Source organism: Physella acuta, unplaced genomic scaffold, assembly GCF_028476545.2.
Source record: "Physella acuta isolate Inbredline_101_S28 unplaced genomic scaffold, ASM2847654v3 ptg001696l, whole genome shotgun sequence".
NCBI lineage: Eukaryota > Metazoa > Mollusca > Gastropoda > Physidae > Physella > Physella acuta.
This window is the reverse complement of record NW_026733209.1, coordinates 113,230-141,229: the sequence shown is the minus strand read 5'-3', so window position 1 is coordinate 141,229 and position 28,000 is coordinate 113,230. Positions and strand designations below refer to the sequence as shown.

At 32.9% G+C, this 28,000-nt stretch overlaps 1 long non-coding RNA gene across 1 annotated transcript; it reads left to right on the top strand.

The window, feature by feature from the left end:
* The first annotated feature begins 15,612 nt into the window (after positions 1-15,612).
* Positions 15,613-17,485, top strand: LOC131929928 (uncharacterized). Its single transcript, XR_009384040.1, has 2 exons — positions 15,613-15,991; positions 16,443-17,485. It is a non-coding gene; the product is annotated as an uncharacterized LOC131929928 (long non-coding RNA).
* Positions 17,486-28,000: the final 10,515 nt, after the last annotated feature.

Sequence of the window (28,000 nt, the reverse complement as noted above, 5' to 3'; positions counted from 1 at the left end):
ATTTTTTTTTTGTTCTATTCTTGACTGATGCAAATGGTTAAATTTGCGCAATAGGGTTATCAAATTAACAAAATATATATAAGTAAAGCATTTCCATCAACGGTAAGGAAACATGATTTTTTTCTATTTTAGATTTATTCATTATAATCATTTCCCATTCATGCCCAACACACATGGGGCAGATGAAGTAGAGTTCATTTGCTTCAGAGACATATGAAGGGATAGTGTGGTTAGCACTATGCCCAGCCACCTTTACTTCCCTAACGTAAGTTAGGTACTCATGAAAGCATGCGGGACTCAGAGACGTTCTACTGATTTGAATCTAGATTCGAACTCGAGGCTCTCAGGTTACCAGTCTAGATATCTATTTGGTTTATTAATGCAGTTTATTCCGTCCGAGATTTCACAAGCATGTCTCCCACTTTAACCAAGTGCCAGTTTTATATTTTGATTACATAGTCCTTCATATATCATCACACACACACATATAGGCCTATATATATATATATATATATATATATATATATATATTTATATATATGTGTGTGTGTATATATATATATGTACGTGTACATGCACGTGTGCGTGTGCGCGTGCATGTGCATGTGCATGTGCGTGTACGTGTAAATGTACGTGTACGTGTACGTGTAGGTGTACGTGTACTTGTACGTGTACGTGTACGTGTACGTGTACGTGTACGTGTACGTGTACGTGTACGTGTACGTGTACGTGTACGTGTACGTTTACGTGTACGTTTACATGTTTATATATTGCAATATAGATTAAAGCAATGATTTATAATAAATAAATCCTATTATTTTTAATCCAGGCGTATTGTCATAGGTGTTGCCTTAATAAGTTTTGAACTCTATCACTGAGCAATTTGTTTATGTAATACCCAACAATGTTAATATGTATACCTTTTGAAGGGTCAAGGTGCAAGATTTGGAAGTAAAATTAAGTAAATTCTGTCTCGTTTAATAATATTTTCGTAAAACGTGAACATTTTGTCAGTATATTATTATGTTGAACTAGCATTCACGACATTAATCAGACATCTTAAAGTTTTGCATAAGACGTTGGACATAACACTTTGTTTGGTTTTCCATCTTGATGACTCTAGAGACTAATACCTCATTCAAAATGTCGTGTGCCTTTTTACAAGCTTTTATTTAACTCACTTCCTCTGTCGTCAGTCGACAGTCTGTCTGTCTAGACAGAAACGCAGGAGTGAAAATTCGGAAACTTCTACTTGACCGATACGATTCACACTTGGCACGTGGGTCAAGACATGAAGACAATGCAATTTGAAACTAAATTTGACTTAATTGGATGCCTAATTAATTTTTTATGAATTAATTAAAATTTGGACCGAATTAGTAGGCATGTCTAGCCAACCACACCACACGCGTTATCACGTTCAATAGCTGCGCCATCACGGTACGTTCAATAGCTGCGCCATCACGTTCAGTAGGCGCGCAATGGTTTTTAGTCATGTAACTCTATTGTAAATAAAACATGTAAAGTACTGAAAAAAAAATTCATAAAAAACGTTTTAATAACAAGCTTTTATGTAATAATGCACTAAAAAGTAGAAAATAAATTATAGACTACTATTTAAATTACTATAAAGAAAAGCGTGGGTCTCTTCTCAAATATTAGTAAAGGTATCCAATCGGTACTAAAGTGACCCACGCTTTTCTTTATAGTAATTTAAATAGTAGTCTATAATTTATTTTCTACTTTTCAGTGCATTATTACATAAAAGCTTGTTATTAAAACGTTTTTTATGAATTTTTTTAATCAGTGTGGTAATGTGCGTTTGTGTGTTCTTCTGTATGTTTGCATATGAGCTTATATGTATTTAAGTATTTCAGCGTCTCTTTTAAAGCATTTGTATGCATACGTTTGATCTCATTTATGAATTAACAAATTAATTGTTTTGCGCAGACGAAAAACATTTACGCTATACAAGAGACGAATAGTTTCTTTTGATGGAAGTTAAGTTGGTATAAAGTATCTCTATGCTGACATTGATGTAAATTTGAGCTCCGCCACTGCAAACTTACTTAGGTAACATCTGCGGATGATATTGCATACGTGGACTGTCTGACTGAAGTTTAATTGTCTTAGTCCCCCGCCATTACTGTGATAGTCAGCAAGACGTAGAAAGCTGGTAGAAAACAAATTGCATTTTAAAAAAGAATATTGTTTGAACGCAAAGATATATCTTGTTGGCAGTTAATTTTTCTATCACATCGCAGGGTAATTTGAGCTCTGTTATTATCTTATATTATTTTAATTTATTATGCTAATATTAAATCAGGCTATTGCTTTGAATGCTATTCTCTCTTTACCCGGTAATGTTTCTTTAATTATTTAAAAAGTCACAAGTCAAGTTAGTTAAACAGTCATTGTAATATTGAATAACTGAGTCAGTACACAACTAGTGAAGTTATCCGTTTTTGTTTTTCTCAAAAAGTATACAAAGGTATGTCAACGGTAAAGATTTATATATATATATATATATATATATATATATATATATATATATATATATATATATATATATATATATACAGCCTTGTGGAAAAGCGAAGGTCAAAAGGGAGATAGGCGTAATAGATGAGAAAGCAATATTGAGATTTCCTTCCCCTTACATAAAAATGGACAGTGCGTCTGGGATATACAAGTTCTTTATGTCACGTTACGAGTGGTCACATAGTTGGATGATCATATTTTAGTTAGTCTAAATAAACCTCAATAAAAGCGTAGGGGAGGGGGGTGTCACATACTACACTAAAAGAAATATAAATCAACTTGAAAAAATATCTTTTTAAGACTTTAGCGTCTCAAAATTTCATAAAAACTATTTTATTAGAGAACCAGTGATATATGATTAATCTGAATTTTCATTTATTCTGAGATCACAGCAACGTGAGCGACAGGTACGCTAGTTATTTATGTTTATTCAGAGAATATATTTATGTATCCTACATATTGATACATTTAGTTGAAGACACACGTAACATTTTATTTCAAGACAAGTGTACATCCTCAACATGTTGAAGCAGCTTCTTGCGTTTGTTTTACTACTGGCAAGCGTCACGACTGTGTATTGTGGAGAAGTACTGCAAAAGACACATACGGACAACAGCACTTTTCAACACCAATCAAAACGAGACGTTGGTTCAACACAGGTTGATAATTACTACTATTACTTATGTCATGTCTAGAATCTAAATAAAATGCTAGTAATTACACAAGAAATATAATTTAATTCCATTTGTAAAATATTACGAATTTCTAAATGACAATTAATGTGGTAAATGAAAAAAAAACATTTAGAAATCTGTGAGTTCATTTATAGCTCGAAAACTCCATCGTATTACCTATTTAAAGATTAGAAGAGTCATCATGCATCTGTGTCTACACGTGACATAAATTTATAATCTAATAACTCTACATTGACACAAACAATATGTTTTGTAAATGGTACATAGCTGAAATTATAAAATCAAACATACACATACCCGCACGCATATATATATACTAGCTGCATCCCGTGCTCCGCCACGGTAAATCTTTTTAAAATATACCAACTTTGGAACAGAACAAAACAAACAAAAACACAACACAAACACAAACAAAACACAACCACAACCACAACACAACCACATTACAACCACAACACAATCACAACACAACCACAACACAACCACAAAACAACCACAACACAACCACAAAACAACCACAACACAACCACAACACAACCACAACACAACCACAACACAACCACAACCACAACACACGGTAAATCTTTTTTAAATGTACCAAGTTGGGAACAGAACAAAACTAAATACAACACAAACGAACGCAAAGGAAAAAAAACGAAAAAACAAACACAACACTCATAACATAAACACAATTTAAATGCAATCATAAAGGCATATTGCTCACAGTCTAGCCCGTAGCGCCAAATCGCGCCCTTTCCGGTGATTTGCACCCCCCTCAAACTTTCGATTTGCACCCCTGTCCCCCCGCCCTAAAACTTTCGATTTCCACCCTCCCCCCTCGCGCAATTTTTTCCAACCCACTTTGGCGCCCCCTAAGGTCGGCACCCGGGGACATATGCCCCCCCCCCCCTCGCTACGCCTCTCCTATAAAACCCGAAAGATAGAATAATAATTAGAAAACTGTATAAATAATAGGCAGTATCTATAATATCCGTGTTTTACCTACAATATTTCACTTTATCCATTCACGCATTTTTTTCCAGTACTTTAAATTTTAAAAATTTACAATAGAGTTTTATAACTAAAACCATTGCGCACCTTGTGAACGTGATGACGCGTCTATAATAGTGCTAAATAGTTGATTCAAAATTATAAGTAATAAACAGTAGGGCCTACATTCAGTGAATAAAATAAATAAAAGATTGCCTTTTATCAATCCATGCTAATTATAATTTTCTAACAATAATTTACTCTTACACATCCGGATAATTTGCATTCACATTTTGCTAATTATATTATTGCAACACTAATTCCTTCTATGACGACCGTATATTTGCATTCACATTTTTTATTAGCATGAGTTTAATGTATTTTTAAATTACCTCTTTTGTCAAAATTAGAAAAAAAGAGTTATATTAATTTGATTTTTCTACCGTACTGTTATTATGTTATTGAAATGTATCCATTTTTTTCTGGGAATATAAACGAAAATGATATTTGACATTGATACTTTTAATATGTTTTAGCCGTGTGTGTATATTTAATATTTTCTTTAAGTTATGCAAAATTGTACAAACAGTGGAAATTATAAAATAGCTCTATGCCGCTATATAAACAAACCCTACTCTAATACTTATAATAAGACACTGCGGTGCACTGAAAAGCACAGCATGGTGCGTAGTTTACTTTTATAGTCCCAAAATCTATAGCGATGACGGAAGGAAGGACTGACACACTACTTGCCCGCTTATATTATAGATATATATATATATATATATATATATATATATATATATATATATATATATATATAATTATATATATATATATGTATATAACATTTAAACTGGATGTGTGTTTTTCGCAAATAGAACCCAATTAGCGGGTACCTGGTTGTAAAATTGAAATCGAAAAAAACGACTGAACGCATATATATATATATATATATATATATATATATATATATATATATATATATATATATATATATATATATATATATATATATATATATATATATATTATATATATATATATATATATTTAAAAATTCTAGTTACCAAAATTAAATGTCCCCAGTACCCTATGCCTTACTGTGGTGATATTAGACATCCAGTGTTTGATGGTAAAGAAATCTACATTGAAGGAGACATTCTTGAACGGCCCCACAGGTTATAAAATATATGATTTCAAAAAATCTATATAGAAACAAAAACATTTATTTTCAATGAACAAATCTAAGAGTTTCAACACACTTTACGTTTTTAACTTATCAAACCTTTTTATCTTAATTCTAAACTGTCTAAAATGATAAAGTACAATGTATGTAGATTTACTGTGGACCTGTGTGAGACTACAACTTGCTCCCCGGACATCGAAATGCAGGCTGACTATCGTTTTGCGCAACAGAGATTGTCTATAAATAACAGAAAGAATCTGCAGTGGGGAACTGCAGCATTTTACAGTGTGAATCTTTTAGAAGTAGGAAAAAAATTAAAAATGACAGTTTTGATTAAAAGCCAACTATTCAAGGTAAATTTTGCTTATAGTTACATTTAAATTTACGATACTTAATGTTTGAACATTATTCAGATAACATTTAAGATAGTACACGGAGTTAATTTTTTTAATGTATATTTTACTAGATATTAGTCAACAACGAAACTTTTGTTTTGCTGGCAGACGTTAGGGTGCCAAAATTAAAGTATATTCGGATTCGTGGGACTGCTAAAATTGATTGGATTTTGTATTCAGTAAGAGACATATTTTAATAATTAAATATTTTTAATTTTATATTAAGTTTCTTTAAATATAAATTTGAATATAGCAAATATCTTTCAGGATACATGTTAATTGCTTGATTGAACATATTATAATTTATATATATATATATTTATATAAATATAAATGTATATATATATATATATATATATATATATATATATATATATATATATATATATATATATATATATATATATAGACCAACAATCAATGAGAGGAACGCATGCTTCTTTTCTTATCTTTAATTCTGTACTCTCAACTCACGTACATCCTTCCACCAAGGCCAAGAAAATCATACTAACTCACGCACAATACCCAGCAACCAGCCTCTACACAAGAACGTCACTGTCGCACCATACGCGTCATCATTCCTTGCGTTCAACATACCTTTCGCACCAACATTCATTCGCGCCAATCTATAGCATTGATTATAACACAACATGCATCATAACAATATGCCTTTCTTCTGTATTTCTTTAATACATTAGGGCAGTGGTTCCCAAACATTTTCGAAAGGCGACCCCCTTTTATAAGACGTAAGTGACCCGCGACCCCCATTGAATTAAAAAATCGATATTAGTAGGAAATTAATACGCACTAAAATAAGATTTTTTAGTAGACTTTCATTATAAACTATTCTTTACAACTGTTTTAAAACGATGATTGAAATTGCATGCTATTATCTAGACTCAACATTTGCCATTGAGTTTTTGTTAACGCCAGCATTTTACTTATTTCTTTGTTTTGTTTTTAATTAGGGAAGTTTTGAAAATCTATTATCACGAAGATATGTAGACACAAATGGAAATAAAACTCGAAAGGCAATCAATTTCAAGTTGGGGTATGAATGGTGCCTATTGCAGCAAAATTGTGTGTAACACGGTACATGACGCGGATTCATTTCGCAAATCCAAGATTTTATCTTTCAATTCTTTCAATGGATGCAGATAGTGGGTCAATGCCAATTCTTCTTCTTTCAGCTCAGAGGAAAATAACGTCGCAGTTTGTTTTCAAGAGATTTAAATAATGCCCAGAATTATCTTTCAAATTTTTATTTATTTCACATCAGTGGCGTAGCGAGGTCGGGTGTCACCCGGTGCGGCACTGAATTGTGTCACCCCCCCCCCCCCCAGAGGCGTAGCGACCCTTCCCGGGGACAAACTTTCAAGTTTTCGATTTGCACACTCCCCCTCAAGTTTTTCTCTATATATTTTGCTATTTTTTGCCGTGGTGTCACCCCCCTAAATGGTGTCACCCGGTGCGGTCCGCCCCCCCCCCCGCCCCCCCCCTCGCTTCGCCCCTGTTTCACATTCTGATTTATCTACCACACTGCAGAGTTACTCAAACATGGCAATATTTCCAATATTTATTTTTCTACACCAATTTAGCAACTTTGATAAAATGCCCCGCGATTATCATAAAAAGAGATAATATTCGTTCATTTTCCCTGAAGCTACAGTTTAAGCTTATGTTGATGTTCGAATATATCTGCTAGGTATGATACCCTCACCAACCACTCGTTGTCGTTAAAGTATATCAAAAGGTCCTGTTTTCCTTTCACTTCCAAGAACATCTTGATTTCATCTTTCAACTCAAAAATAGGATTCACAACATTATCTTTTGGAAGCAAGAGTACTGTTGTGTAGACAGGCAGTACCTTGTGATCGTTATTCGTGTCTTTGCACAATTCTTTAAATAGGCGGGTGTTTAGGGCTACAGTTTTAATATAATTTACGACTTTTATTAGCAATGGAGTCGGATGAGTCTTGCTGGCGATGACATACCGGTGAATCATGCAATGGGTTTTCCATTGTTAGGGAGCTGAATCTTTTACGTTTTTCTGAAAGCCTTATTTTTACGCAAACATAGATGACGCACCATCCGTTAAAACCCACAGCCGTTTTCCCATTTTAATCATCCAGTTTCAAAAAACGTATTTATTTTCTCCATTATATGTTCGAAAAATAGCAACTCTTCTTTGCTTACATCTGAATGAATATATTTCACAAAGACAAGTAACTGCGAACACGAACTCACGCCTATTGATTCATCAACTTGAAAAGCAAACAATGGTGAAAACTTGATTTCATTCAAACTTTGTTTTTTAACATCTACGGACAAGCCTACTATAACCAGCTGAATAGTATTATTAGGCAGAGATATTTGTTGCATTTTTACTGCACTGGAATCCCCAAGAATTAATTTCACCATCTTCATCAGGCAGGGTTTGGTGAGTTTTTTTTTTTTTTTTTTTGCTTGGCTATTTCTAATGCGACAACAAATGATGATTGTACTAATGCTGTGTTTCCTTGGTGAAAACTTCCTGTTCGATCAAGTCTCTGGCGTTTGCAACTACTTTTATGCCGATGAAAGAACTCCATATCTTTGTAGGTGTGTTCCGAATGACTCGTTTCAAAATGACGTTTCAGGTTCGAAGGTTTTATAGACTCATGACTAAGAACAACTTTGCACAGTTCGCATTGTTTCTTTTTTATTCCATCTCCAGTAATGTTAGTAAAGCCGAATTTCAGATATTCTTCTAAAAATTATTTTTCAAAGCTAGGCTTTAGTCTACTAGTTGGCGACCCCCCAGAAAGAACTTCGCGTGACCCCCGGGGGGTCGCAACCCCTCCCCCTTCCCCCCGTTTGGGAACCCTAATGATTAGGGCCTAATACAAATTATTTTTCATCCCGAACCTGGCGAGTATGTTGTATATTTAATTAATTTTTTTGAATTCATTGCCTTGGTGAGTGGGCGGGAAGGACAAAATATACAAAATATTACTACATTCATCATTATAAAATGTACTAGACTACCCGTTATCTAGTTAGATAACTGTGGGTTTCGGGAGGTCATCCATAAATGACATCACGTCTGTCAGCACTTATTATTCCAAAATAACCAGACCCCACATTCAAAAAGAGGTTCTTTATATTTAAAAAAAACTCTACTAAACTCTATTTCACCTGCTCAGTGTCCCGCCAAGTCTCAGACATGTTTGAATTTAAAAAAAAAAAAAGATTCCGGCCGAGCATGGCTTTGACCACACTATCCCTTTATATACTGAGAACATAGAATTATTTATTTATTTTTTTTTTTTATGCGCAATTAAAACAAGTACATCAACATCACATTTTTTACATAGTTTCAAAAGAAAACGAAAGGTTTTGCACATGTACATAATGAATATTTACATGATGTCATGTATATTATTATAAAAATTTTTTAGAAAGGATGACAGTAAAAGGAGTGAAGGTCAAATGAAAATGTCAGAAGTCTGGGTGGGGAGTGGAAAGGAAATTTTTCAGAGAGTGTCAATGGGACAGTGAAGCATTTTCTATGTAGGGAAACAAATTAAGTTGACTATTTAAAAGAGTGTTTATTTATGTACTGGTCGCATTGAGTTTTCTAAAGGTTGCTGTGTGAAAGATGAGGGGAAAGAAACAAGATTTAGAACTTTAAATAAGTAAATGAATTGATATTCGAAATTGATGTTGGGGTTTGTGGTGGGGTCGTTGGAACATTTAAAGGGAAAGTGGGGTTTTCACGTCTGAGGGTAAGTGGATAGAGGGGGAGAGGGGGGAGGGGGTAGATGTGTCTGGTGAGGCGTGGAGAGGGTGTCTGTTTGTTTTAAAGGCAAGCCAAGCGTCAAATTATGTGCTGTGTTATCTAACTGCTGAGGTGTTACTATTTATAGTGGGTGGAGGCGGGGGGAGGGTTTGACGAACAGATTGCTGTATGAGCGATTTAGTGGGAGGGTGAAAGGCTGGTATGTTCAAGTCGGTGTTTATGTTTAGTTGAATGTTTAGTACCGAAAGGTTAGTGGTGGGTAGGCGCGTAGCTATCACGGGGTTTGGTAATACAGTGGAGTTTTATAGGTCGAAAATTGGTGTTCACATAAAAGAGTTAGTAAAGTTAACAAAACAAATGAAAGTATTAATTTGATGATAATAAAATGAATACAAAAGGAGCAATTGAGGTCATTTTGTACGTTGTGGACAAAAGTACCTTACATATATGATAATAGTGAAATAGAAACAAATGATGGCTTTACAATGTTTGTAAGCTGTATAAATAAAACAATACACAAAAAGCAACAATAGAAAACTGAATACATATAGGTCTTAAGAAAAAATTAATTGAAAACATTGTTGTAAAATGAAAAATAAATCCTTGTACTATTACTTAATTCATTGTTCTAAACTTTTACACTTAATGTGGTTAATCTACCTATGAATATATCAATAAATTAATTAACGGCTTTTAATTAGTTTGTAATTAACAGTGTGTTTAAGAAGGAACAATATGTACCACCCAAAATCCTATTTTACAGCTCTACACATAATGCAGATTCTCCCCAATAACATATCAGAAAAACAAACAAACAAAAAAATGAGTTATCAAACGTCACTATTCAGTCAAAGTTAAGCCATTGTTCTAAAACTTTAAAATTAATGTGGTTAATCTACCTATGAATAAATCAATAAATTAATTAACGTCTTTAAATAAATTTGTGATTAACAGTCTGTCTGAAAACAACAATTGTTCTCTACCTACATAGTATTTTACAGCTCTCCACATAGAGAGGAACCATTTACAATATTCAATCAGACAAATAAATATTTAAACATGTAAACAAACTTGTGTTTTAGTAGTATACTAAACTACCCTTTATCTAGTTAGATAACTGTGGGTTTCGGGGGGGGGGGGTCATCAATAAATGACATCGCGTCTGTTCTTCAGAGGCGTAGCGACCCTTTTCGGCGCCCGGGGATAAACTTTTCGATTTGAACCTCCCCCCCACACAATATTTCGATTTGCACCCCCCCCCCCCCTCAAACTACTTTCGATGTGCACCCCCCTTCAAGATTTCGATTTGCAACCCCCCCCCCCCCAAACTTTCAATTCGCACCCCCTCAATCTTTCAATTTATTTTTCCAACCAATTTTGGCGCCTCCTAAGGTCGGCGCCCGGAGACATATGCCCCCCCCCCTCGCTACGCTACTGCAGTGTCACTTAACGTCACAAAAAAACAGACCCCACATTCAAAAATGTTTTTTTTTCTTTTAAAAACACCGAAAACACCGATTTCGGACTATCCCTTCATATACTGACGTCACAAATGACTTACTCAACCCTACTTCACTTGCCCAGTGTCCCGCCAAGTCTCAGACAACATGTTTTTACCGTTTAAAAACGATTCCAGCCGAGCATATCTCTGACCACACTATCCCTTCATATGCTGAGGACAAACAAACAGATTAACTCTACTTCACCTGCCCTGTATCCCGCCAAGTTCAGATAGGCAACTTGATCAATCACATCTAAAAAAAAATAGAAAAAAAAATATCATTGACGTATTGGTCTAGAACCTGTGCCGCTCGCATGCAAGCCGATTACACTAACAACTTAGCTATTTAACTCTGACGTCACAGATGAATTTTTATACTATAGTTTAATACTTTGAGTCTCCTTATGCAACTTGATTTACGCGTATAGATGTAGATCTAAGTTTAGTAGTAGTAACTTTCAAATTAAATTTTATCTTAAATTAGCCAAACAAAGATTTATATAAAATAATGAAGGTTTGAAATTATCTAGATCTAGATAGAATTATCTAGATCTAGATTCTACGACTCGTTTGCTTAAGTCTTAAGTGTAGTTTTTGCGTAACTCTTGCTAGATCTAGATCTAGAATCTAGATCTAATCATTAACTACGCTAATAGGCCCTGGATCGAGCATTTCAAAATTAGCATATTCGAAACAAAGATTTATATACAATAATAAAGGTCTAAAATAGTTTAGTATATAGAAACTCATCATTATCTAAATCTAGATAGAATTATCTATATTTTAGATCTACGACTGAGCTATATTTAGAATTTACGTTTATAATTTTGCAAAATTAGCGGTATAGAAGCCGCGTATGAATCTTAAGCTACGCAAATAGGCCCTGGATCGAGCATTTCCAAATTAGCATATTCGAAACAAAGATTTATACAAAATAATAAAGGTCTAAAAAAGTTTAGTATATAGAAACTCATTAAAATCTAAATCTAGATAAAATTATCGATATTCTAGATCTACGTCTGGTTTGCTTATGTCTCGTTTTTTTTTTTTTTTTTGGATGTTATTTATAACTAATAAATCTTTGATTCGACCTAGATTCTAGATCTAGATCTATAAATAACTTTCTTGGACAGATTGTAGAGCTAGAGAAATTTATTGTAAAACTACATGAAAAAGACAGTTGAAAATTTATATAAGTGTTGGAACGTAATAAATTCAGCAAACGGACGTATTGTTAAAGTTATAGCCGACAGAAAATTAGCTTTAGAACGCGTTAAACTTTGGAATGGGAACACAATCTTCTTCGATAGAAGCCGCCATGTTATAGAGTCCTTGCAAACACGTGACCTAAATCACGTGATACCTACGCCCGCCGCCACAGTGGTGTACATCAAACGTAAACACAATCAGCTGTTCACCAGCGCTGGACGTGTTCACCAGCGCTGGACGTGTTCACCGTACGTAAAGAATCGCGCCCGCGGAAAAGGAAAAATATGTTAAAAAACTTTAACTCTTAGGAATTGAAGATCCTTATACAGTTATTGACAGTTTCGTGGATAATATAAATATGTGGCCGAAATTTCTAAATAACAATACTGTTAGTAATACCGTTTGCGTTTAGAGTTTAAGTAGACGAATCTGATCAAATGCAGTAATATATTATAGGTTATCTACTGTAGCAAACGTGAGACCACTTAACTTCTACAAAACCCACACTTCAACGACTAATATTATAATCCTTGGGTAATAACCAATCTGGGTAGCATGTTATACAATTTAAGACCTTATAATCCAGCAGGGAAGTGATCAGACACATTAATACTGATGTTCAACCCTCACGATGGCTGCCCCCACCTGTATCTAGCCCACAATAAAACCAAAGAGGAGTCTGCCCTGTCCTCCCCTGAAAATGTCTCACCTCCGTGATACCCAGCCCCACAGAGATAGTATTTCTTATATAATTTTGACCCTCAGGGCCCAGCAGGGAGAACAAAGGGGAAAGTCCCACTGCTCTCCCCTCAACATTTCTCACCTCGATGTCATGTTATGTCATTTATAGCACACATGGCTTATCAGGGGAAAGCTACACACTAGTATACTAGCTACACACTAGGTGCCTACTGTAAACTACTAGACTGTAGGCCCTATGTAGACCTGCAATTATATCAATTGTAGACTGGGTCCATTGTTATTATTCTAAACCATCTCACTTATAATGTTTCTAGCTTGATTTGTTTCTTTTATAAACAGTGGATTTAAAAAAAAAATTAGCCTAATCATTAACCAAAATAATAATAATGTGGTTATTTGTTGTTGGCTGGTATGATCTATATTGTACTACTAGGCTACAAAAACTTAGTAGAACAAATACTATAGATCTATTTGAATTTAATTAAACTCAGTCCAGTATCAGATACATATTGCTGTAAAAAGACAACAAAGTAGGTAGGCCTTAGTAATTTATTAAAGCCTTCTACTACAGTAATATCAACTACATGCTTGTATAAAGTTTTTACAATTTAATTTAAGTAGCAGATTCTAGATCTAAGTCTAGTCATACAATCTATTTCAATTTCAGAAAATGTCGTTTGCTAAAAAAATGATTAGATTATAGAGCGAGATTTTAGATCTTAGAGACAATTAAATGCTTTATTAGGCCTATTATGACTACTTTTGATTTATTATGGGTGTATTTAGAGCTAGATTCTAGATCTAGATATTAAAACACTATTATTAGGCCTACTATTAGATCTTATTCTTCTTATTATTAATTTTGACTTTGTCTTTTATTAATAGTTATCTTTTATAATTAAAATGAAGTTTATTATTTTACTGTCCTTACCTGAAACAAAAAATCGAGAACTGCATTTGATCAGATTCGTCTACTTAAACTCTAAACGCAAACAGTATTACTAACAGTATTTTTATTTAGAAATTTTGGCCACATATTTATATTATCTACGAAACTGTCAATAACAGTATAAGGATCTTCAATTCCTAAGAGTTAAAGTTTTTTAACATATTTTTCCTTTTCCGCGGGCGCGATTCATTACATACGGTGAACACGTCCAGCGCTGGTGAACAGCTGATTGTGTTTACGTCTGATGTACACCACTGTGGCGGCGGCGTAGGTATCACGAACGGACGTGACGTCATATGAAAGGACTCTATTGTACTAAGAAATAAACAAACCGTGTGACGTCACTTTTCAGTCAAAGAAAGCCATTGTTCTAAAACTTTAAAATTATTGTGGTTAATCTACCTATAAATTAATTAACGTCTTTAAATAAATTTGTGATTAACAGTCTGTCTTAAAACAAAAAATGTTCTCTACCTACATACTATTTTACAGCTCTCCACATAGAGTAGAACCATTTACAATAGTCAATCAGACAAAAAAAAATATTCAAACATGTAAACAAACTTGAGTTTTAGTAGTATACTAGACTACCCGTCATCCGTTGGATAACTGTGTGTTTCGGGGGTCATCCATAAAAAACATCACGTCTGTCACTCAGAGGCGTAGCGACCCTTCCCTGCGCCCAGTTTTAGTAGTATATAGATAGATAGATAATAAATTTTACAGGGCCTATAAAATTCAATTTTTAATGATAAACCCTATTAATAATAAAAAAAAGAATCTTTCAAATAAAATATTTGAGTAGTTTCCCTTTATAGTTTTCTATTCGCTTGCATTTTGTGTTTATTTTTGTTATATAATATAGTTATCTTTTTTTACAAGGTTTTTTTAACTTTCTTCCTCGTCCATTCTGTCGACAGCCTGTATTCGTAGATCGAAACGCTCGAGCGCAATTTAGGGCATTTCTAACTGACAGATTCGTTTCAAAGTTGGCAAGTGTGTCAAAACATGAAGACAATGCAAAAGGACATTACATTTGACTTAATTGGTTGACTAATAATTTTGTTTTATTAATTAATTAAAGTTGTGTCAAGTTTAGTAGGCAGACCTATCCAACCATTCCGCACCACTATACGCACATTTTCATGTTCATTAGTTGCGCAAAGTTTTTAGTCATGCAACTCTATTGTAAATGAAAACTTTAAAACAACTGAATTTTTTTCCCGAAAAAAACGTTTTAATAATAAGAAGCTTTTAAGTAATAATGCACTAAAAAGTAAAAAATAAACGATTTTCTTTAAGTAGGGTAATATATAATCTATATATATAATTTTCTTTCAAGGAGACCATAGAAAACACTACGCAGCTAAGCCACCACCCTCATCCCCACCTGTCAGGTGATCTGTGTTTACAATCGTAGAACCGGGTTAGTGACGGCTATAAGGGGCAGATAATGTAGTATTAAACGATTTGAAACGGAGGGAAGGTAACAATTTCTGAAAGATCTTTTCTTTGTAAACGGCTGCATTCACTGGCCGGATGGAGGGGGGGGGGGGGGAATAAAGGGACGGCGGGAGGGGGTAGTGTTGAATATTCTACAACACAAATAACGATACTTAACTCTTTTCAATTCTCTCCCTTAGCTATCGTTCTTATAAGATCGACGCAGAAATGTGTATTTTTTAATAATAATCCCTAAGCTTTTTTATTTTTTTAAAATGTCATTATTTTCCTAATTGTTTTAGCATTTATAAAAAACACACATAAAATGCGAAACTTATTTTCTTATTATGAAAAAAGCGAAAGAAAACGCTTGAACCGAGCATGCCTTGCTTACGCCATTTTGGATTTTTAGTGAAGTCGATTTGAGACAGACTCTTCGAATTAAATGAAAATAAAATGTTTAAAACCGCAAGTGATATGAGATTTTGTGATGAATCGTCTGATGAAGATATTGTGGAAACAGAATTCGAAGATTCAAACGATGATTTGGGAAATATCTCAGTTAATAACTCAACACAACATAGGGACAGGCATCGGTGAGTTGACAACTTTTTTTTTTCAATGTTAAGACTGAACATTTTTAATTAAATTGCCCCACCATGAAATTAATCATTATAACAAACACTCATATTAATTACACCAGCCTCTTCTAGAAATATCGATATAATATGAAGTATTTATATTATTTATAAAATATTAAATAAAAATAAAATAAAATGCCCCATTCACACCAGTAAATAAAAAAAAATGGTTGCTAAGGAGCTGTTTACAGTGTATGCTCTAGCATCTTGTAGCTTTGTCTAAATATTTCTGCTTTATATTCACTGTTAACTAACTATAGTTGCTTAGTTTCTAATATATATTTTAAGTATTTCAATATTCTCTTGTTTTTATAGCTATTACATTATTTTATATTCTAAGTATTAGGCCTATATTTATAATAAATTATCTAGCCAAGTCAACATATATTTTATGTTTTGATTTCAGACCCAAGACAGCATCCTGATGTAGATGGTGGACCTCTAGATCCTAAATTCCAACCTGCTAAGAAACATGGAACACATCTTAGTCAATGGGGACATTTTAACTAAAAGAGCTGCTAGGGAATCCCTGAGCCCTGTGTCATTTCGTCAAGCTGTACTTTACAGTGGATATGGTGAAGACAATTGTTATGTATACCAACCATTATGCAGCACAATGTGGACTTACAAGACCTATTTCCAAAAGATGGTAAAATTTAACTATAGATCTATAAATGAGTTATTTTTTTAGGTTTGCTGATGTTTGAAGACAAGACACCACAGACTTCCACCTCTGGCCTATCTTATGATGTAGTTACCATATTGTCACAATCAGTCTTGCGTGCGGTATATCTTTTATTTTTTGACAACTTGTACACTAAACTTAAACTATTTAAAGATCTTTTAAATGTGGAATTGGTGTTTGTGGCACAATTATAAAAATAGGAAAGGTTTTCTTATTGCCCTAAAAGATAGGTCTTTTGAAAAAGTTTCAAAAAGAGGTGACATGCTATGGTTTAGCGAGGGTGACATTGTAACAGTTAAGTGGCGCTATAATTAAAACAGTCTGTGATGTCAAGCTATAAGACAGCTAATGGTTCAGTAAAGGTAAACAGCAGAACATAGGTAGGAGGTAATTATACACAGTTGTATGTTGATCAAGCAATTAGTATTCAGGATTATAAGTAATAAATATTGGGGGGGGGGGGTCAACACTAGGTGTCGCACTTGTGATACATATCCGTATTCACAAAAAGAGTAACTGTTTGTTATAATTTCATGAATCTTCTTGAATCTTATTGTTTTTATTTTGTTATCAATAACCTTATCCTATTTTATATTAATTTCTTTGCAGATTACTTTTTTATAAATTTTTTACTTATTTCCCCTTACACAGGTCATGTTATTGTGTATTGTATATTTTTTTTAGTTCTTGTCCTAAATGCATCACATCACCTTTTTTAAATGCAGAATTGATTTATCTATCCAATAAACATTACTTTGTTTCATTATAGGACTTGGCTTATTTTTTTTGTTCTTGGTGATTTTCATGTAATTGTTTTTAAAAAAGTAAAATCAAATTTAATTAATTAATTAATTGTGCCCTCAAGGCCATACCTGCTACATTGGATTTTTTAATCTCTGCTGATTCTCTATTCAATTACCTAAAGAATGGTGCATAACACTATATACTTTCCTTGTTTAATAATGTCTAGTGGACATTTTACAATTGAGACCAGTGTACTCCAATATTTTTCTACTAAACCTGAGAATTGTAAAGAGTTAACACAAAGTTCCACGCTCACAGCCACGCACACAACCACACTACATCAATCTACTTCACACACTAGCCATTTTCTGACATCCATCACCTGACACAAATCACGTGAACACTTCTCGCATCCATGTAAACACACTCAACCAAGGGCTACAACTAAATTAGGAAACTTTACTTTGTAATAAACCACAAGTCTTCAAGCATTGAACCATCTGGAATAAGCTTTTAAAGACTAGTGCGTCGGATTTTTAGCTATTTAGCTATTTAGTTATGTGTATGCTTTGTAATTAATAACGGTCAAAGAGTAGTAAAGTACATTGCAGTTTGACAAATCATTCTTTTATGAAACATTTTTCTCAAACAAGTATACTATTTAAAAATTCACTGGTAAAAGGTACCGATAACTAGTCTATCTATATATATAACAAGCAATGTATGTGTATATGAGTTTGTTTGTCTGTCTTTTACGCATCACCACACCTTACATCAAATCGCAACTTCGGTAAGTTGTTGACAATACTCCTTAAGAGGTTTCTGAGAAAAAAGAAATTTCAAACTCGTAGGGGTGACGCCCCGGTAGGGCGCGATTGTTTTTTCTCTGTAAACGGTATATAAAAAATAAAAGTCCATTTCGGTTTGACACCGTTCACCCGATTGCCATGAAACTTTGCGGAGTTAACGAGAACACTGCAGGGGAGGTTTCTGTGATATGTCAATACACAATTTGGCGTCCAGTGTTCCAGAGCGGCTATGTTAGCACTTCGCATCCGTTAATCGTGCGTCCTGCATAGCGGGCAAGGAGTACTGCTATATTCTGCGTTAAATGCCATCATGCGCAACCGTAGATTGCGTGACCAGGAACGCTTCTACGGTAGTGTAATCGAGGGCGTCCGAGAGCGCCACTCTACGTCTCTGACACATGGGCAGTCACCGAAGTGTGTTCTACCTCATTATTTCGGTCAGTGATTAACGTACATTCTTGGTTTTCATGCGGTAGTGTAGTTAAACCAGTATCTTGTTATTTATGATCCAAACGCAGGTATTGTTTACATTTAAATAACTCAGTTTTAAGAAACAATGTCACGCGACTAAGAACATAGGATTGGTAACGCATTGATGAAACCGTTCTTATGTTTCGTCAGACTTCCATTTATCCCCGCGGCAATGCGCTGGTAAAATATAAAATACATCATACATGTAATTTACATCTTCAGTTTGCATTGCATGCAAATTTTTATAATTGGTAGTGACGACTATGTAGATTTGATATAGTAATTTAATAGGCCTGATATGTTGTTTTATGTTGTTTAATAAACTGATAATAGTTTTAATTATACTTAACAAAAACGTGTAAAATTAATGTATATTTATCTATATATAAAGCAATGTTGTAGGGTGCCAGATAGGGCACTTCCTGACGCCGCAGGCGCTTCAAAATTTGCAGGATTCACGGGGTCATCTGGCTCATTTTTTTGCATAGTGCTGAGTAAATTAATCTGCCTTATGTATAATCTATCGGTCAGCCTCTGCTCGCAAAGCGAGGGCTAAAATGTGATAATGAGTGAGTGATATTCTCCTTAAATCAGCTATATATTTAAAAAAAAGAACGATCACCCTGATATTTCGTGAGGTCGTAGACCGACCCTGAAGGGTAACAAAATTTTGTTATTCCCTTCGGAAAAAAACCATTATGGTCGTGTAAGTATGTCCAGATACCGTATTTTCTTATATTAGCATTGCAATTGTTTGTGAAAAGAAAGTAAACAAAGACTACGACATTCGGTCAATTTACAAGGGAGGTAACTTTTTTAAATAAATATTTTTCAAATAATTTATACTATTTTAAACACAGACAATGAAGAAGTATAGCATTCATTTGAGTATAATGTGTGTTAAGTATTAAAGTATTAAAGTATGTATGCTAATTAAAATGCTGTAGTTAATTTTAAAAGTTAAGATAATATAATATAACTATTCAGGGAACCTTGGTAGTTCTAATTACATTTCAAGTAATAAATTTTGAACATTCCAGGAATTCTCAGAAATTACTATTACTGTTTAATCTTAAGTTTTCCATATCAGCCAATCACTAACTAAATAAGCATTAAAACTCTCAATGTTTTAGCAAACCTGAGCGAAGCTTGGCAGTATATATAGTTAAACTTAAGAATGATTTATTTTATTGCGCGTCAATTAATAATACAAAAGTAAGTAAAATAAGCATAGTATTCGACGATAAAAGAACTAGAACTTTATATTACAATTATTTTTCCAGTTAATTTCATGTGGACAAATATTTTAATATGTAGGCCTATTGCAATTATTACTTAAATGAATACCATCTATCGTCAATTATTTTTCTCCACACAACGGCATAGAATATACTGTATAATTATTATTTTAGAAAGTTACTTCTACTACGCAAAACCCTAATGTCTTTGACGTCTTTTAAAATATTTTTTTCACAACAATAAACAATGTAAGGATATAATATGTTTCACGATTTCTAACAACCATTTAAGGTTTCTTGAAAAAAAAAACGCCTTTTGTACTCCTACTACTTCAGGAATAAGGTCTTCCTTACTTTTCCCGAAGGTAGCATTATTTTTTTTTGTAACTACTGAGGTCGATGTACGACATTATGAGTTAACAGAGGTTGCCTACGTGTGAATGTTTTCAACACAGAACACAAATATTGAGATTTTCTCTCACGTTCATATTTTGACCATGGTCGATGTATGTAGGCCTTTTTTCTTTCTTTCTTTCTTTCTCTCACTCTTTCTCTTTCTCTCTCTCTCTCTTTCTGTATATATATATATATATATATATATATATATATATATATATATATATATATATATATAAAAAATATACGTTATGCGTTTCAGTGGAAAAATCCAGTAAGTAAAAAATTAATTTATATGAACTTAACATACACACACTTATATAGATATAAGATACATTATACATATATATATATATATATATATATATATATGTATATATATATATATATATATATATATATATATATATATATATATATGTGTGTGTATATGTATATGTATATGTATATGTATATGTATATGTATATGTATATGTATATGTATATGTATATGTATATGTATATGTATATGTATATGTATATGTATATGTATATGTATATGTATATGTATATGTATATGTATATGTATATGTATATGTATATGTATATGTATATGTATATGTATATGCATATGCATATGCATATGCATATGCATATGCATATGCATATGCATATGCATATGCATATGCATATGCATATGTATATGTATATGTATATGTATATGTATATGTATATGTATATGTATATGTATATGTATATGTATATGTATATGTATATGTATATGTATATGTATATGTATATGTATATGTATATGTATATGTATATGTATATGTATATGTATATGTATATGTATATGTATATGTATATGTATATGTATATGTATATGTATATGTATATGTATATGTATATGTATATGTATATGTATATGTATATGTATATGTATATGTATATGTATATGTATATGTATATGTATATGTATATGTATATGTATATGTATATGTATATGTATATGTATATGTATATGTATATGTATATGTATATGTATATGTATATGTATATGTATATGTATATGTATATATATATATATCCTTACATACATATTAGAATTCAATTTTTTTTATCTTTATTCTTTCCTTAATATTATGCATAAAATGCGTTGTTTAGATTTAAATTTAGAATGAATTATTCATGTAATGATTTTCGTCACGTTTCTGAAGATAATAATATAGATTCATGATAACACATCATGAAAAAACGTGACACTATAATGATTTTCAAAGTTGTTATGATGATAAGTCGGTGTCCAAATAGCACTTTTGTAATTATTTTCTTTTTGCAAATGTATAACTGACCCATCGGAAAAAGAATGTAAAATTCTTACATAAAAGTACAACACCAAGCACCCATTATTATAAACAATAGGTTCATAAGGATAATTTCTATACAACGCATGAATGTCTACATAATTGTTGTATAAAATTTACATTTGGTTTTTTTACGCCTGCTGGGTTAACACAACACATTTTGGTTAGCTTTTTAATAAACATTTAGTTGTAAAATAAATGTGTTTACCAAGAAGGTTAATGCTAGATATATTTTTTCCTCAAAAGATGAATTACACTTAAATTGTAATATAGTAATTTTAATCAGCATTTTTTATTCGTATCGTCAGCCTAAATATGTTTCTTTAAACGGACAACTTTCACAACAGAGAGTTATAATAATTGGATACCCAACTGACCTTACCAGGTAAGTTTTTCAGCATTAATAACACGAATTCTTAAAAACTCAGTTGTGCCCCACACATATAATAAAATAATTGTAAATTCTACTATTAATCTAGTGTTCTGTAACAATTAACAGTTATTTTAACCGTTGGTAATCAGCGGTTTTTTCTTTCAAAACAAATAATAGTGTTACCGTTTTTCTTGCAAACTACAAATAATAATAGTGCTTAAATTTGATAAAAATTGTATTATTTGGGAACGACAGTCAGCATTATACGAATGCAGCTAAATATAACAACTCCACTTTCATCATAATCTAGAAACAACCACGCCACTTTTTTAACATTACCTTTTCCATCCGCATTATCCTCGAATGAAGTTTTTCAACAACATCCATACCAAAAACCAAAGTTTACTATGTTTAAATTGAAAATATTATTTAAAAAATATTTAAAGACGTAAAAATAATTAACAGAAGTATTCTAATTTAGAAACACGCCTTTAATTATGAAAGTTTAGAACAAATATTTTATTTACAACCATGACATCCATGGAAGATTAGATCATGTAGCCTATTCTAACGTTAAATGTATTATAAATCTAAATTTTAATTATTTCAAGAATACAATGAATTTATCTAGATTGAATGATAAACTAAATTACTAGATTTAAAGCAAAAAAACAGTAGACCAAACGAAAATTAATTAGTTAAAAAAATATATAAAATATATATAAAATATAAAATCATTGAGTTTCTTTACTAAATAATCCTAGGCCTTAATCTACATATATATATATATAGGTATATATATATATATATATATATATATATATATATATATATATATATATATATATATATATATATATAGGCCTATATATATATATAGGCCTATATATGTATATAAAGCAATGTAAGTTTGTGTGTGTGTTTGCCTTTTATGCATTACTACACCCTTCATCCGATCGCCATGAAACTCATAGGAGGTACCTAAAAAATTAAATTCGCTGAGGTAACACTACTGTATGGCGCGATTTTTTTTCTCTATATACGGTATACAAAAATAAAAGTCGATAGCAGTTTGACACGTTTATACGATCGCCGTCAAACTTTGCGTAGTTAATACGAAAACCCCATGGAAGGTTCCTGCAAAGAAATCTGTTTTAATTAAGCAAGGGTGGCGCCCCGGGAGGATGCAATTTTTTTTTATAAGGTATATAAAAAAATAAAAGTCGAATGCGGTTTGACATTGTTCATCCGAGTGCAATGAAAGTTTGTAAAATTATTGAAAATACTACTGGGCAAGTTCCTGCAAAAAAAAAAAAATCAAATCCCGGTAGGGCACGATTTGATTCTTCTCTTTATACGGTATGAAAAGTCCATTGTGGTTTGACACTGTTCATCCGATCGCCACGAAACTATGGGGAGTTGATTAGAACACTCCAGGAAAGGGTTCGATACAACATATTTTTTTAAATTTCGCAAGGGCGGTATATAAAAAAAATATCCGTATACTCCCATTTTGTTTCTTTAAATCATCCCATCCAAATGGTACAAAGTGGAAAATCCCAATTGTTCCAATCGAACGTTGTTGTTTAGACGTTAGCTTTAATGATGGATTAAATTGTTTTTAAAGTTAGTTTTTTTACTAGCTTACTTTGTCTGTCGTCCGTCTGTCGACAGTCTGTCTATCTGTCGTCATAGATCGAAACGGGTGAGCGAAATTTAGGGCAATTCTAACAGACAGATGCATTTCAAAGTTGGCATGTGCCGAGACCTCAAGTTGATGCAATATGACATTAAATTTGACTTCATTGGACGACTTATTAATTCTTTATTAATTAATTAAATGAGTTGGCTAAATTGAACTACTCTTTCCGCAATAGTATGCGCTAATTTTCATGTTCAATTCGTGCGCAATAGTTTTAGTTATGCAACTCTATTGTAAATAAAATAAATAAACCGGGAGTGATCTCCCCTAAACTTTCTCGAATATTCATAATAATATATAAAACTAGGGTGAATGGCAACTCGGGATACAGACATGATTTTTAATCTATTTTTAATTACCATAACTTTTTAAAATACGATACAATCTCATAGGAAAAAGAATTGCACACCAAGTGAACCTCCAAATAAAATGTGCATAATAGTGCGGAATATTATTAGTACTTTAAAAATTCGAATGCTCTTTTTGAGAAATCGGAAATAGCGTAAATTACTACTTCCAGTAAACGGAAATTACTCAATATTCGCTAGAAAGCAAATAATTACATGTAAAATTTCGGCTACAAGACATTACCCCACACATTACATTAGTGGATTTTAAAAGCGCATGACGAAAATGTAAGTCTTAATTGAGGTGCCGCTCTTTATACAGTCTTTTTATGTCCAGTCGGTTTTAACTTTTGAAACACATATAATTCAAATTTTGGAAGGCACCATGTGTGGGGAGTGGACTTGTGTGGCAGACGAATGAAATTTGTTACACCCTAAATGTGTTGCCGCTGCTCATATGGCTTGCGTTTGATGTGGTTTGTCTTTTGACGTTGTCTTTTGAGTTGACCGTCGTGCCACCGCGGTGTCGGGTATATATTTTGGGTAGACTCGTTCGACGCTTTAGTTTATAGATGCAAGTCATCTGAAATATTCGATCTGTCTATGATTCAAAATAAGAGAAACTAAATTTTGTGTTATTCGTATTTAAGCATGGATAAAGTTCTTAGTATTCGTGGGATTCAAAAAGGGATGCACAGTGAATATGTTTATGTTAAACAAAAAGATTTAGCAAGAGGTGTGGTTAGTTATGAAAAGCGTCGAGGAAATGGAACAAAAATGTCTGAATGCAAAGCAAAGATTAACATTAAAAACGATACTTTTGTTGGCTTTCTGCATGAACACATACATGCATCAGATGTAAGACAATGCTAAGTTCTTCAAGTTCGACACACTATTAAAAAATGGCACTGGAAACAGAGGAAACACCACAGCAGATTATTGGTAGATAGATGCAAAATCTCAGCGAAGCAGCGTCTGTGCAGATGGTTCCTATTCCACATCTGCGGCATCATATTCGAAAACAGCGACAAGCTAATCATGTTCAACATCCTCTTCCAACCGGTCGCTCTACCATTGAACTGCCGGAGGAATACAAGAAACTTTCTAGTGGTGAGAATTTCCTATTATTTGATAGTGGTGTTAGCGACAAAAACAGAATATTAATATTTGGCACTAATGAATCGTCCTCTTTATTAGAACAATCTTTACATTTGTTTATGGATGGAACCTTTAGCATTGTGACTGAGATATTTTTCCAATTTTATACAGTTCATGCCCTCATCAGCGGCGACATCATTGCATGCCTGTACTGTTTGCTGCCAAACAAAACGACTGAAACCTATCGCCGTCTTTTTATAAAATTAAAAGAACTAATGCCGGCCGCCCGGCCTATTTCAGCTATGTTGGATTATGAAAAACCCGCCATGAACGTTGTTTCTGAATGTTATGAAGGCATACACGTCCAAGGCTGTTTTTATCATTTGACACAGAGCCTATACCGAAAAGTACAGGCTCTTGGATTTCAAACAAAGTACGTGGATGAAGCAGATTTTGCTGTCATGGTAAGGATGATAGGTGCTTTGGCTTTTGTGCCAATAGCAGATGTTGTAGATGTGTTTGAAGAACTTCGAGAACATACGGAAAATACCAATGAAATGCAACAGCTAATGGATTATTTTGAGGATAATTATATTGGAAAAGAAAGACGTCGAGGCCGAGCTATTCCCCTTTATGAGCCTCACATCTGGAACATAGACCACAGGGTGGAAAATGAGTTACCTCGCACCAACAACAGCGTCTAGGGTTGGCACCGTAAAATGCAAGCTGCAGTTGCTGCTGACCATCCTAATATCTGGCGCTTCATCAATGTTCTTAAACGGAGGAAGGTATTCACAAAGTGGTCATCGGTCAGCGGCTTGGCGCACACCCAGTAGAGCCACCAAGAACAAAATATCGTAACATGAATTCTCGTATTTTTAACATCGTTAAGGACTATGCCAACAGAAATCTCATGGACTATTTAAGAGGGAAAGCAAACAGCATTCAAATTTAAATGTCTGTACGCTTTCCTCGATTTTCTAATTCAGAAATGTACTATTTTATGTTGTTAGCTTTTTTAAATTTATTCATGTAAGTTCATTTGTGGATATATATATTAATGTTTGTAAGTTTTCCTTTTTTTTTATTTCAGAAAATAAAAATTCAAAAATTTATATTTTATGTTGCTTATTTTAACCTTTATTCATGTTTGTACATTTAGATTTTGTTATATATATTGTGTATATATAGTTTGGGGGAGGGGTTAATTACATAGGGTGGTAATTGACAGGGGGTATTTGACAGGGGGTAATTGCTCCGGGCGGTAAATACGGGGGAGAAATGTACGGTTCCCGAAATTTCATTTTATCGGTCTGAAATAACACTCAAGTTATAGGCTTTTGAATAATTTAAAGTAGAATTATTTCCACTTCCGGCTATCGGAAATCACTCAAAATGTGTTACCGAACTCCGAATATGATATAATATTTGGGTTATATATGAAATTTCATCAACGTAGCTGTAACGGTACTCAAGTTACCATATTTACCGACAGACACACACACACACACTCACACACACAGAGACGTACGAACAAGATTGCAAAACTATGTTTTTCTAACTCAGGGAAGTGTAAAACGTCGAGATTTGCAAAAATATCGACAAGACTTTCTCTATATTTCGTATATACGAGAAAGTAAAAATGTAAAGTGCTAGAAAATTGTATTGCATAAAATACATTTTGATAACACCCTGTAAGACTCGATGAAATTATCAATGACAGAGTCAATGATAACTACCGCTGTCTTGTATATTTCTCTCGAGAAACTCAATGATAAAGCGTTAATAGTTATAAAGAGAGAGAGTTTATCAAAACGGAAATAATTCAATTCGTTTAATTGATAAATAACCCTGACTCTAATTACCATTTATTGGACAACCTGAATCTTTGCGATACCATGTTATAATATTTTATTTTAAAAATGAGCTTACCACTAATTACTAAAATCAATTGTTTTTAGTATTAACTAAGCAGCATACTATCTGCTGCTATTGTCATCAACAGAAATCCAGTATGTTGGCAAGGTTTAGTCTCTATTTCCATACAACCTCTTTCCTCTCGAGTGCGGAAAACTATGAAATCATTAATCATTATTTCATTATACCTAATAGTTTAAAGGTAGTATTAAATTAGTACTAAATAGTACTAGTCTTAGTTACTATAGGTCTAATGAATATTATTATTATTTTGTATGCTTACATGCTTTAAGTTTAATGCACAATATTGGTATATAATATATAGTCTATAGTATATAAGCAATAGAGTATATAGGCCTATAAGCCTAAATATAACAGCAACATTCGCTATAAAATATAAAGATAAACACATTTTTCAATTAAATTTAATTCTAACTAGTAACAGTAAATAGGCCTTTTTCTTGTGGTAACAAGTTTAAAGTATAGGGCAGTATAGTAGAGGCCTATACTAGATTCTATATGTAAGTATGTGGGCTTTTCATTCCAATGCACCACAATAGATACCACACATGATCAAGCTTAACCTCTGATCAAATGATTTAATAATTGGGCCTAACAAACAGTGAAACTACAATAAACATCATGTTAATTACTAATTTAACCTTCTTACCTCCGCTTCTGTAGATTCCTATTCTATTTCCTTCAAACTTACTTTTTTATGCAGCCGTATAATCAGATTCTAGACTATATTCTTATAAACATGCAATAACTACTAACCAGAATACTAGATCTAAATTTCTAGATTCTATGCCGTATGTATTAAACCTATAGGCCTAATATT